Source organism: Chiloscyllium plagiosum, chromosome 41 (genome assembly GCF_004010195.1).
Source record: "Chiloscyllium plagiosum isolate BGI_BamShark_2017 chromosome 41, ASM401019v2, whole genome shotgun sequence".
NCBI classification, from domain to species: domain Eukaryota; kingdom Metazoa; phylum Chordata; class Chondrichthyes; order Orectolobiformes; family Hemiscylliidae; genus Chiloscyllium; species Chiloscyllium plagiosum.
In genome coordinates this window covers 2,708,649-2,722,822 of record NC_057750.1, presented here as the reverse complement: position 1 = coordinate 2,722,822, position 14,174 = coordinate 2,708,649, and the positions used below count along the sequence as shown (strand labels likewise).

The window sequence follows — 14,174 nt, the reverse complement described above, 5'->3', positions numbered from 1 at the left end:
ATACCAATATATGCAAAGTATAAAGAGATAAGGTTCTTAAAATGCACTCCTGAAACTGAGCTATATAAATTGAAATGTGGATTACAAAACTAGGGAAGTGGTGTGTAAACTTTATCAATCATTATTTGACCCACAGCTGAGATGATGATTTCCCCTCTGTCAGTGATCCCTCTCACTGAGATTCTCTGGCCCAGCTTCTCACACAATATCGTGGGTAGTTATCATTTCCTGCTGCGCTTGGAAATTCAGCTTTCTCCATGAAACCAATCTATTGGCCTAATGGGTTCTGTTTAGCTGTCAATAAACAACTCTGTGGCAGTATTGAAAATAAATGATCTGGGATGACAGCCAGTATCATCATTGTGCTCACAGGATATGGCGCCTAGACAAAAGGCTTGCAGTCCAGAGGAAATTCTAAATAAAACTTCTAACTTCTGTCTGTGCATACTGATCAACTCTAATGCGGTCTTCTGATCTATCTAACTTCACCCTCATCTAACATCTCTTCATCTCCCGCTCAGTCAGTCGCTCCCCTTTCTATCCTCTCTCAGTTTATCCCCCTTCACTCTTTACCGAGAGAGTGGTGGGGGCATGGAATGCGCAGCCTGTGGGAGCGGTAGAGTCAGAATCTTTGGTGACCTTTAAGCGGCAATTGGATAGGTACATGGATGGGTGCTTAAGCTAGGACAAATGTTCGGCACAACATTGTGGGCCGAAGGGCCTGTTCTGTGCTGTATTGTTCTATGTTCTATGTTCAACTTAATAGAAAACTCCAAGCCCCAGAGGAAAGGCATTGAATCAATTAACCAAATAATCAGTTATACGAACGAAATAGTGCCCACCCATCTCGTTCGGATATCGAGGTTCCTTGGGCCGAAGGGCCTGTTCTGTGCTGTATTGTTCTATGTTCTATGTTCAACTTAATAGAAAACTCCAAGCCCCAGAGGAAAGGCATTGAATCAATTAACCAAATAATCAGTTATACGAACGAAATAGTGCCCACCCATCTCGTTCGGATATCGAGGTTCCTTTGTAAACACAGCCATAGTCCGACAGTAGAGTACCATTTAGGTTTTGGTCACCATACCTCAACAGAGACCATGGGGCTGGTCAGTCACTTTAGATCTCAGCCTTCTCATACTGATGTTTGCCTCTTCTGCTTACTGCACTTTTCCAGTGAGGATCAATGCAAGCTTCAAGAACAGTACCTAATCTTTCATCTTCGCACCCTCCTGGACTCACCGAATTCAACAAATTCTGAATATAATGCTCTCTTCCTTGTCTTGCTATTTTTGTGCATGGACTGCTTCAGTATCGGAGGAGCACAAACATTGGTAATTGCACAATGTTCATCCCCACTTCAGATTTTAAAGAGAAGGAAAGATGAAGCAGCTAACCATCATTGGGTCTAGGACACTACTCTGAGGAGACCCTGCAGAGAGGTCCTACAGCTGGGATGACTGACCTCCAACAACTACAATCATCTTCCTCCACCAATTTCCAAGGCCTCTGATTTTGGTAGGGCTCCTTGATGCCCCACACTATCAAATGCAGCCTTGATGTCAGTGGTAGTTACCCTCACCTTTCTGCTGTTTCGGATTATTTCCTTTCAATTGGCAGTGCACCCTCTTTGGCATGTTTTGCTTCCTTTCTTGTCCCATCTCCATTCTCTTTGGCTCTGTCTCTCCCATTATTCATCTATCAAAGATCTTCCTTCTTCCCATGTCGTACCCCTCCCTTGCTCAAAACCTATTGTATGTCTAACCTTTCCCAGTTCTAATAAAAAGTTGCAGATTAAACACCCACTATCTCTCTCTCTCTCTACACGGATGCTGCCTAACCAGAGAGTTCTTTTCAGCGTTTTCTGTTTTTATTGTTATTTATTGGCCTTGGACAGGGTGCAGCACAGCTTTGTCAGAATTGTACAACAGTCATAAGGCATAAATATGAGGTAAGGGTGCATAAATTTGACATGCATTCCCTTGAATAAATAGTATCGGATTGAGGCTATTTTTAACAGATTCAATAAGACAAGTAAAGAGAAACAATAATCTCTGGCAAGCAATCAGAGATATAATCTTCCAATTATACTTGAGCCATCCAGGAGCAAAAACATTTGGACATGGGTCTTCCACACCAAAGATCACAGAAATCCGGAATTCTCTCTGGCAAAGACTGGAGACCAATTCTTATTGTCTAATGCGATTAAACAGTTTAGCCACGATCAGACCGAATGTCAATGCAGACTGAGGGATGAATGGACACCTCCTACACTTATGAAAGGAAGTCGGGGGGAGCACAGTGACTCACTGGTGAGTCCAGCTTCGGCCTACAGTTTGTGTGCAGTTTGCACATTGTGTCTGCGTGGGTTTCCCCCGGGTGCTCTGGTTTCCTTCCACAGTCCAAAGGTGTGCAGGTTAGGGTGGATTAGCCATGGGAAATTGCCCATAGTGTACAGGGATGTGCAGACTAGGTGGCTTAGCCATGGAAAATGCAGGGTTACAAGGATAAAGCGGAATGCTATTTGGAAGGTCAGTGTGGACTGGATGGGCCAATGTAGAGATTCTATTAAAGAATTTTATAGCTGATCAGTATTTCAAATGAATCTTTTTCTTTCATCAGGACAGATGCAAGAATGTCAAACTTCAACAGGTGAAGTGATTTATCCTGAATATTAAAGGTTACTGACTGGTTAACCAGTTGTTAATGTGTTGCCATGAGCAATGTATAACAAAACTATTGCCCATCTAGACTTTTATGTAATTCAAAAAATACAATGCCAGGACATGTTCCTTTTGTCTCCAAAGCATAGGTTCCTGGGTATGAGCATGGAATAATTCTACAGGTTGTGCTTCATTATTAGCTGGTCAACAGATGGACACATTTTCATTGTCTTTTGCTTTCTTTAACTTTTCCTTTACAACATAGCTAATTTCCATCACACTGCTTATGTATAAAATCCATTGCAAATCCACTACCACGCCAGAAAAATCACAAGATAGTTTAGGAGTGCTTTAATACAGCCTTGGCTCCTAGCCCACACTGAATGCATATACTTAATGGTGTATATGCTGAGTGTGTTATACATACTCAAGAAATGATTACAATAAAATGTTGAATCATAAATTTGAAACAAATGACTCCACTAACACAAACCTAACTCCACTGCTGCCCAAAAGCATTTGTAATGGGCTCTTCCTTGTTACATCTCTTCATTTCTCAAGGCAGTGAATGTATGTTGACAGCCAGAGTGTTGTGGACATCATGAAGCATTCTGCTCAAATGGTAACTAAACCCAAACAGTGAACATCAGCTGGCTATTTGACTATAAGCAGCACACAGCCAGGACAGATTGAAAGATGGCAAGAAACTAGGGTAGACACAAGTGGATCATAGTGTGGATTTGGATAGAGAGAACAAGCAAGATTGGTAGGACAGGTTGAGATAGCAATCAGGAATATTGGGTAGGGTGGCTGGAGAGGGTTAGTTGAGTGAGAGTGGTCAAAGAGAGAAACGGCAAAAGAAACAGAGGCCATGCTGGGAATGACAGATCCAACGTAGAAAAATACTGTGAAGTGGGCAGACTCAGGATCATAAGGGAGGTTCAAATATGGGGCAGTGTGAAAAATGGGGAGAGATTTGGAAGATGACAACACATTTGAGGAGGTTGCAGAGGAAAACTATTGGGAGGAGGCAGGCTGAATGTAGACTAATTTGTACTTTGTTTGTTGAGGAATGCAGAACTTAAATTGGAATCATTTAGATTTTTCTTGGGAAAAAGGGATGCAACAACAAAAATTAGTAATTAAAAAGGAAGAGCTTAAATTAGTGCAAGGGTAAGGAAGAATTTGGGGAAGACTTAGGGTCGGGCAAGCGTTTGGGTTGGTGAGTAAAGGACAAGATAGCTGTAGGATGCTCTCAATAACAGTTACCATAACCTTCTGACTTAATGCATCAGGGCAAACACAACTGTACTAAATTTTAAACTATTCATATTGGGACTGGCAAGATCACAAGCTACTGAAAAAGCAACTTGATCTCAGGTGATTCAAAAAAGGCACCAGGCTTAAACTTAGCACTTTCTTTATGCAAGAACAATGATATTTGAATCAATGACTTTTTTTTTAAAGCAGGCCTAAATAAGTCTTGCTTTCAGCTCAACTGATCATTTAAAATTTATCAGTGTAGTTAATTGTGCACTCGCGATTGTTCAGCAAGTCCAACTATAGAATCCCACTCGAAGATTAATATTGGGTTTTGCAAGCTGGGGAGGTTTAGTACTGTCCTACTATAAACAGCCAAATGACTGTTTTTTTAGAAAAAACATTTAAAGACATGATATTAACATAATCAAGACACATTAACAGGAAATACGGATATCATTTAGGACACTATTCAGCCAAATTGATAACTCCTCCAATTAGTCCCACTTTCCCCACAACCCCTCAAAGCTTTCTTCGTCAGCTCTGAAACTCACTACTGCTGACTTTGTTTTCACTGTCCTTATGGGCAGAATGTTTCAAATCACAAAAACTTGTGTTTAAAAAAAAACTCATTTTGCTCTGGATTTCTTGCCAAATATCTTAGATCCAGGTTTCCTGGTTACCAATCCTTTTGAGTGTGGAATATCTTTAATTCCTTCCTGACTGTAGAACTGCTGTTATTCAAGCTGGAGTGAGATTGCTTCAGCATAGTGGTGAATATCTCTGTATTTGCAAAGCTGGAGTCACCATCCCATTTGCTGATAGGGGCTTCCACAGCTGGGAACGATACTGCCCTGACCCTGCATCCAGCATGTTACTATTCTAGAAGGAGTCACTAGATAGCAATCAATCAATCAGTTTTAGAGAGGCTAGTTTCACCACCTTTCCTTGGCCAACTGTTGCATCAGATACTTTGGTTAACTCAGCAAGAAAATAAAAATAGAATCTCAATTGTGATCTCTCAATGAGCACTCAGCTAAGTGCCAAAGTGGTATTCAGTTGCATTGCATTGGAACAGTGTCAAAGGTCAGTAACAGAGGTTAGATGGGGAATATGACATAGAATTTAACCAACAGGCAACCCAAAGGCTTATGGATGAAATGGGATTGTTCTCAAAGGAGTCTTCCCAATCTACATTTCCTGCCCCAAGTTTGCATTAAGAGCAGTGACAGTACTAAATCAAAGCTCAACTGATCATTAGCCCTTCCTGAAGAAGGGCTAATGCCCGAAACGTCGATTCTCCTGTTCCCTAGATGCTGCCTGACCTGCTGCGCTTTTCCAGCAACACATTTCCATCTCTGATCTCCAGCATCTGCAGACCTCACTTTCTCCCTAAATCAAAGCTCAGTCAATCACAGATTCACCTAGAAGACATATTTGAGGAGATGGAAACATAACAAAGGGAAGAGGTTAAAAAGAAGTGCTGCATCTCCTGCACTTGCAATGGTGAGGTGCTAATGGAAAGGGGAGGTAGCGTTTAAACAATGATCCAGGCTGTTCAGATGGAATGGCCCTTTTAGAATGCAGAAGGTCTGTGGGTAGGAGAATGATTCTGAATGTTTGCAGATAGTGGAATTGGCAGAGGTCAATCCACTAAATATGGAAGCTGATAGTGTGGAAGGGGTCAACAAGAGGATGTGGAAGGAAAAAGGGGAGAGAGCAGAAAGTGCAGGAATTGGAACAATGACAATCAAGGGGCTTTGTTAACCACGGGGAGAATCCTTGAGGAAAAAGGTATTGGAAGCATTAGCATGGAAGACTGCTCCATCTGCTTTCATGACACATTCAGCAGAACTGAGAGAATTACTGTGCCCTTAACAAGAGGCAGAGTGGAGCAAAGTGAAGTCAAGGGAGTTATCAGTTCTGATGAAAGGTCAGTCATCAGCTGGGAGCATTAATACATTGTGCTCCGAACAGATTTTCTAGCCTGTTGAGTGTTCCAGCATTTTCTATGTTTATTTAGTCTTTGCAAGGAATGACTATTCCTGATGAAGGGCTTTTGCCCAAAACGTCGATTTCGCTGCTCCTTGGATGCTGCCTGAACTGCTGTGCTCTTTCAGCACCACTAATCCAGAATCCGGTTTCCAGCATCTGCAGTCATTGTTTTTACCTAAGGAATGACTCATTCCTACTGTTGAGATATTTATCAACTCAACACTGGTCATGACCCATTTGACAAATGGTGCACTAATATAAAATAGAATTAAAAGGGAGTGGGAAAGGATGGAACTTGTATTTGCGAGAAAGTCTAAATAGAGACTTAGTTAAAAATCACAACACCAGGTCATAGTCCAACAGGTTTAATTGGAAGCACTAGCTTTCAGAGCGCCGCTCCTTCATCAGGTGGTTGTGGAGGACACAATTTTAGGACACACAATTTATAGCAAAAGTTTACAGTGTGATGTAAGTGAAATTATACATTGAAAAATACCTTGATTGTTTGTTGAGTCTCTCATCTGTTAGAATGACCGTGATCGTTTCACTTCTTTCATATGTAAATCACAAAACTTTTTTTGAACAGTTACATTCTCAGGTTAACTGTAACAATTGGTGTCAGCCAGATAAGATGTTGAAGGTGTTGGCCCCCTGTGTTCTGTTAGCTGACACCAATTGTTACAGTTAACCTGAGAATGTAACTGTTTAAAAAAAACCTGAGAATGTAACTGTTTAAAAAAAGTTTTGTGATTTACATATGAAAGAAGTGAAACGATCATCGTCATTCTAACAGATGAGAGACTCAACAAACTATCAAGGTATTTTTCAATGTATAATTTCAGTTACATCACACTGTAAACTTTTGCTATAAATTGTGTCTTACAATGGTGTACTCCACAACCATCTGATGAAGGAGTAGTGCTCCGAAAGCTAGTGCTTCCAATTAAACCTGTTGGCGTTGTGATTTTTACTTTGGACTTTGTACACTCCAGTCCAACACTGGCATCTCCAAATCATAGATAGTGACTGGCTTTACATTCTCCTTATTCCCCAGTTAGCAATTGCAAGCATTCAGCAAGATTAGATAATGATCCACCAAACTGGTCAAAGCAATGCTTTATCTAAAAACAGAGCAACTGTTATCACCACAATAAAAACAGGACATTCAAATGTATTACCCAATCCTTTGTTATCACACTATAACTTTACAACTCAAGTCTGGTAAAGTACTACCCTGGTACACTGTGTTCCTGGAGTTACATGGGCGGTTTTTTAATTTTTATTAAACACTTTTTCAAGTCTTTTCCAAAAACAACTATATATATTTTAAAAATGACCAGAACATAAAAGAATAGAGGTAATACAAGAGTGTCATATTACAATTATTAATAATAAACGACCTACTTTTTTACCAAAACAAACATATTTACTTAATGTAAACTAAACTACAATCAAATTAAATAAAAGTTAAATTAAGTTGAATTCAAGTTAAATCACATCACATTAGTTTATTCTGTCTGACTCACCACACATCCGCTGAAGCTCAGTCCTGGGAGCACCAATCATTGTATTAGTATTTGACCAATCTGACTCCCACGGCTGTACCATGGCCCTGGTTAATATTGCCGATAAGTCGGAGTCTAAGTAATGTAGAAAGGGCTGCTATGTCTTATAAAACTGCTCTGTTTTGTGGTGCACCATATTTGTAAGCTCGTCTTAGGGGAGATGCTCCATCACCCACCTGTGCCATCCCATAAGACCTGGGAGTTTTTCCGATGTCCAATTCATTAGAATGTTCTTCCTCGCACAGTGCGTAAGAATGTTACGTAATCTCTTTCTATGTTCCCCCAGAGAGAGCAAGTTTGGCAACCCCAGCAGGAGAAGAAATATTGGCTCCACCTTGACTTCAATTCCCAGGATTTCCTTCAGCTCTCTTACTATGGCACTCCAGTATCTCCGGATCTTGCAACATGATCAAAAACTGTGTGAGTGCCTATATTAATTTTACATTTGGGACATCCTGGAGACGCTCCTCTCTTGAACTTAGCTAGCCTCTCTGGTGCCATAAGAGCCCTATGTAAAATCTTCAATTGCATGACCTGCGCTTTCCTACATATTGAGATTTGCTTTACATTTTCCCATTGAAATATCCTCTCCTAGTTCCCGATTCCAAGAGTCTCTCCATATCTCCTAAGGCACGCCCTTTCTGTAAGTGATATAAAGTACTAATCAAAAAAAGAGCACTGGAGCACTCTTTTCTCCCTGTCTGACTGGTAGGCTAAGCCAGGAGCGTGGTCTTCCTCTGTACATAATCCCTTATCTGAAAGTAACGGAAGAGGTCCCTACCATACAATCTATATTTCTGACTTAGTTGATTAAACAACATCAAGACCTCCCCTCGAATATATCTCCCAAACAAGAGATTCCCTTTTTCTCCCATAACTTAAAGCCGGAGTCCACTGCTCCAGGTTTAAATCCTTGGGCTCCCACCAATGAGGTAAACGGGGAAGTCTTAAGCCAACTGCCCTAGTCTTGCCTCATTATCCTCCACGCTTTCATCGTATTCAAAATGATTGGGCTCTTACACTGCTCAGTAACGGATTTCATCTTCTCTATGAATAATAGATTAACTAGGGGCCATCTCAACTGAGAGGCTTCAACGTCAAGCCAAATCAACTCCGAATCTCCGCCCCCCCCCCCATACCCAGTCACCCACATATGCTAACAGGTCACTTGTTTGATATCTCTTCAAGTCCGGAAGGTCAACCCCTCCCTCACCCTGCGGGAGGTGCAATTTAGTAAATTTAATTAGGGGGCACCTGCGACACCAAATAAAGGACCCTAGCCAACCACTGAGTCTTTGTAACACTCATCTAGATAGCATTCACATGAGGTACAACAGGTGAGGAAGAACATTCATTTTAATCACGGCTATTCGGCCCAACCACAATAGCAGTAACCCCTCCCACCACTGCAAACCCGGTTTTATCCTCTCCAGTAATTGTACATAGTTAGTTGTATCCAGCTGGTGGAAGGCAAGGGTAATAAAAATTCCCAAATACAAAAAAAACTTTTGACTACCATCTAAACGGAAACTACATTCCATCCTTCAGATCAGGCACCTCCACTCGTTCCCCATGGCTTCTGATTTTGTGAAGCTGATCTTGTACCCCGAAAAATTGCCAAATTAATAAATTATTTGTATAAATTAAGGAATGGATTTCTCTAAATTGGCCAAAAACAAAAGGCCATCGTCAGTGTATAGAGCGATCTTGTGCTCCCCCATTCCCACCCTTGGTGCTACTATTTCAGGATCCCTCCTGATAGCGTTGGCTAACAGCTCAATTACCAAGGTGCATAACAGCAGTGAGAAAGGACATCCCTGTCAACTGCCTCTCCCAATACTAAAGTTATCCGCCTTAGTACCATTTGTAATGTTTGCCATCTTAGGATCACTGTACAACACCGCCACCCACCTAGCAAAGGCTCCCCCTAGACCAAAGTGCCCTAGGACCCCCAATCATGTACAGCCATTCTATCCAGTCAAACACCTTTTCTGCATTTAGGGACACCACCAAACCCGGGATCAATTTTTGCTGGTACGTACATAACTACACTATGTTGAGTACCTTCTTGATATTTTTGGAAGAGCTACGGCCCTTGATAAAACCAGTCTGGTCATCTTTTATAATATCGGGCAATACCTTTTCCAACCTCAGGGTTGGAAATTTTAAAATCCACATTCGACAATGAAATTGGTCTGTATGAAGCACATTCTTCAGGGTCTTTCCCCTTCTTTAAAATGAGGGAGATATTAGCCTCCCTAAGAGAGGGCGGCAGATAACCCTGAGTATAAGAATGAGTGCACATCCCCAAAAGTGGCTCCGCCAACACTTTTACGAATTCCTTATAAAACTCACTCGGGAATTGATCTGACCCCGGTGCTTTGCCACCCTGGAGATGCTTTATTGCTTCCTGCACCTCTTGTATTGTCATAGGTGCATTTAACAAGGAGGCCCATTCCACGTTTATACTGGGGAGGCCCAGGTTCTCAAAAAAGGACTGCACTCTTGACCGATATCACTCTGCAAAGTATTCCTGAAATCTAGCATTGATCTTCTTCAACCCTGGGAACTGTGCCAGTCCTCTATCTGATAGATATAATGGATTGCAAGGCACTTTTCTTCCTAGCCAGATAGGCTAGATATCTACCTGGTTATCTCTAATTTCAAACAAACTTTGTTTAGCAAAGGAGACCTCTTTCTTTGCCACTTGTCTGTGCAGAGTCAAGAGCAGCCCGAAGAACCGTGACCCGCTGCCACTTAACCATTGAAGGCCTATTATAACATGATTTGGAGATGCCAGGGTTGGACTGGGCTGTACAAAGTTAAAAATCACATAACACCAGGTTATAGTCCAACAGGTTTAATTGGAAGCACTAGCTTTTGTAACGCTACTCCTTCATCAGGTGGTTGTGGACACCTGATGAAGGAGCAGCTCTCCGAAAGCTAGTGCTTCCAATTAAACCTGTTGGACTATAACCTGGTGTCGTATTATAATGTACTTCTTCAGCTACTTTCAGCCAGGCCTCCAGCATCCGGTGCTGCTCCCCTCTCTGCCTCTTACTAGTTGTTGAATATGAAATAGTCAAGCCTCATAAATATGCCTTTGTGGTCTCCCAAAGTACCAAAGGATTACTGGCCGTACCAAGAAATTTGCTACCCCTTAACAGGAATGGATCCATGCGCCAGCGCCATACATTTATTCCGCCACCCTGGATTTTAACATTAAAATACACTGGTGCATGGTCCGAGATATTATATTTCCAAGTTTGCAAGCCAATATTCTGTCAAAACAGACCGATGGCATAAAGGAGAAAGTAAGGACTGCAGATGCTGGAGATCAGAGCTGAAAATGTGTTGCTGGAAAAGCGCAGCAGGTCAGGCAGCATCCAAGGAACAGGAGAATCGACGTTTCGGGCATAAGCCCTTCTTCAGGAATTCCTGCTCCTTGGGTGCTGCCTGACCTGCTGTGCTTTTCCAGCAACACATTTTCAGCGATGGCATAAAAAACATGTCAATTCATGTGTGGCACTTATGCAGGTTGGAACTGAAAGTAAAGTCTCTTCCTTTAGGGTGAAGATACCTGTACACATCCACCAATCCCAACTCCTCACACAAGTCCACCAACTATCTAGATTGCATGGGTGTGCCAGCCAGGCCACTTGACATCCTGTCTACCCAGAGATCCATTAGGCGGTTAAAATCCCCTCCCATAATCTTACAGCGTAACCCCAGATTCATTAATTTAGCAACTGCAATTTAGAAATTTAAGATGGTGCGCTGAGGGACATTAAAAATTCAGGACGCCGTACTCTTCTCCTTGTAGTAGAGCTTTAAGAATGGTGAACCATCCCTGTTCATCCTTAATTTGCTCAGTTACCTGGAATGGGAGGTTCCTTCTTACCAGTATAGCCACTCCTCTACTTTGAGAGCTAAAGGAGAAGAATAGCCTACCATAATCCCCGGCTGCAGTTTCAGATATTCCTCATCAGTTAAGTGAGTCTCCTGCAGCAGGGCAACGTCAACTCTTCCCTTGTTAAGGCTTGAAAACACTTTCTTTCTTTTAATGAGGGAATGGCTCCCTTTTACATTCCAGGTGCACCATCTAAACAGATCACTAGCCATGGTTGTTCAGGGTAGCCCGTGGTTTCCCAAGAGAAGGAAATTTATGAGGTGCAGCGAGCAAGAAAAAAAAATTAGCTCTAAAATCTAAAAACTACTCCTACAAAAACTAACTAAAAACCTAACCACTACATTTAACTTAAACAAACACCCAAATAAACCCCAATTCGCGAGAAATCTCCCCCCTTGCCCAGAGGAGGCAATCTTCGCAATCCTTCTGGCTCCTTCCAGCTGAGGCCAGGCCCCAGACCCAGGCAATTCACAGACAAGGAGAACATGTTATTTACATTCCTGAGAGTTAGCAATGGACACCCACCCTCCCCTATCCACACCTCTTCTCCATACATCTTAACCACAGATATAGCCACCCCCCAATCCAGAAAAGAACAGCAAAAATAATCCCCAGATAATAGCCAACTGATCGAAATGAGAAATCAGGTTTTACACCAAGGCAGTACAGAATTTGTAAAACCAATAACCACAAAAAGGGAGAGAAAAAAAAGGGGCAAAGAAAGTAAAGAAAAACTGTACCATGGTCCGTAACGGTGCCCCTTCCCCTCCGCACCCTGCCACCCCCCCTCCCCCGACTAGAGTCATTTATTTCGATGAGTTCACAAGTCCTTTGCCTTTTCTGCTGAATCAAAAGCGTAATGCAACACCACCGGGTACCTCAAGGAATATTGAATGATTTGGTCCCTTAATTTCCTCGTGACTTCATCAAATGCTTTTCTCTTCTTAATTATAGCTCCAGAGAAGTTTTGAAAGAACATTATTCTTGAACCTTTGTATGTTAAAGCCTGTGAATCCTATCCCATTCTCCTTGCTGTTTCAATCATTAACTATTTTTCTTTATAGTGCTGGAGTCACATTAGGACTGGGCGTGGGCGCGGATCCGACCCAGATCTGCGCAACGTGATCCGGTGGGCCCGCTCCACGCTCACCCAGCCCGACTCTAACCTCCAGCCCTAGGCACTTCGGGGGCCACTTCTCCAGGAATCGAACGAGATCCTCGTCTTGCTTGCACTCCGGGTGACCCACGAGCCATAAGTTTTTTCTTCTACTTTTATTTTTAAGGTTGTCCACTTGTTCTTGAAGGACCCAAACCTGGCCTACCAGCATTCAGATCGGTCCTCCTGAGTCCTCCGCCACGTTCTCAGATGCTGCGGTCCTCAGCTCGACCATTTCCACTCGACGGCCCAGCGTTTGGATCTCCTGCTCATGCTTCTTCAGCATGGTAGATATCAGCTTCAGTGCTGCCTTGAGTTTTTCTTGGAGTTTAGCAAACTCCGAGTAAATGTTGCTGCCCCGTTGAAACCAAAGGGCCACCAGGAGAGTTTGAGCAAAAGCTGCGGGCACCTCCGACATAGTAGAGGAGTGCCCTGCCTGCTCTACTCCTTTTGCCCCTTTTCCTTTATTCAACCTCATCCTGATCTTAGAGCTTTCAAATCATAGTTTTAGAAGCTCTAGATATTCATCAACTCTATATTATCAATTTTCTACTCAGGGTGGTTAGCGAGGAGGGTGGGGCTGTGAAAGGTCTACCTTGCCTGGGGCATGGCACAGGTCCCAGCACAGCAAACCTCTCAGACTGCCGCTATCTTGGATCTCACATGAGTGTTTTATGGTGGAATGGCTCCTATAGCACTTTCAAACGATGATAAAATAAACTTACCCATAGAGGGCACCTACAAAGATTATTTCCTTTCAGTATGAAGCTGGGACAGTCGCTCAGCTCTGCCACGTCAAGTGTTTGGAAATCTTTCTGATAGCTCTTGATTTAATCAGGTTTACAAAACTACAAAATTCTAATTTTGAATAAATTCAGCAAGCTACCATTAGAATCTGAAACCACTGTTTAATCACAGATTACAAATGCACCTTATTTTCCAACTCTTTACAGATCACAAATGCTTCAGGTTACAGCCATCAGATCATTTGCATCATTGTGCAGATGTTGATTACAAAATGTTGTAATTTTTCCTTTGGAGTCCAATCCCTTTGTTGCCCGGTCCAAAATGGCATAAAAGACCAAAATCCCAATTCACTCGAAGAGCTTTCCTTTCCTCTGCTGAGACGCCAATTAAAAAAAAAATCTGGGCAAGAGCATAGACTGGACACTAGTCTGTCACTAACTGAAAGGAATAAAGTATGTGACGCAAAAAGTATTGCAAACAAAAATAAGATAAATCGGGATATAGTTGACATCAAATTTGAGTTTTGAAAGTTAAAGAGTGAAGGAGAACTGTAGAAGGTAGCATAGTAAGCTAAGGAGCTGCATCACAGTTATTGGGAAATGAAAAGGCGAAGCAGTGTATGGGATGGCTGTTAAGTGAAAGCCCAGTGTTCACAGAGAAATGTTATAATGCATCAGTCCGCATTCAGAGATATTATTGCACACCTCTGGAGCAGGTGGGACTGGAGGTTCAGAGGCAGGGACACTATCACTGTGCTGTGCTGCAAGAACTGCAGAGATGAGGTGACATTGTCTCAAAATAGACAGTAACAAACAAAGGGGGAAAAGATAGAGTCTTAGATAAGCAAGTGTCTCTGATGAGCCCATATGTTTACAGGA

General features: G+C 42.3%; 1 protein-coding gene and 1 long non-coding RNA gene across 3 annotated transcripts in view; one reads left to right on the top strand and one right to left on the bottom strand.

The window, feature by feature from the left end:
• The window catches only part of LOC122542748, a 16,555-nt gene extending 3,766 nt beyond the window's left edge, over positions 1 to 12,789 (top strand). Inside the window, exons 2-3 of the long non-coding RNA XR_006309860.1 lie at positions 7,770 to 7,903; positions 12,677 to 12,789. This is a non-coding gene — a long non-coding RNA (uncharacterized LOC122542748). The remainder of the gene's footprint in view (positions 1 to 7,769; positions 7,904 to 12,676) is intronic.
• The window catches only part of sae1 (SUMO1 activating enzyme subunit 1), a 180,090-nt gene that overhangs the window by 28,440 nt on the left and 137,476 nt on the right, over positions 1 to 14,174 (bottom strand). The window lies entirely within an intron of this gene.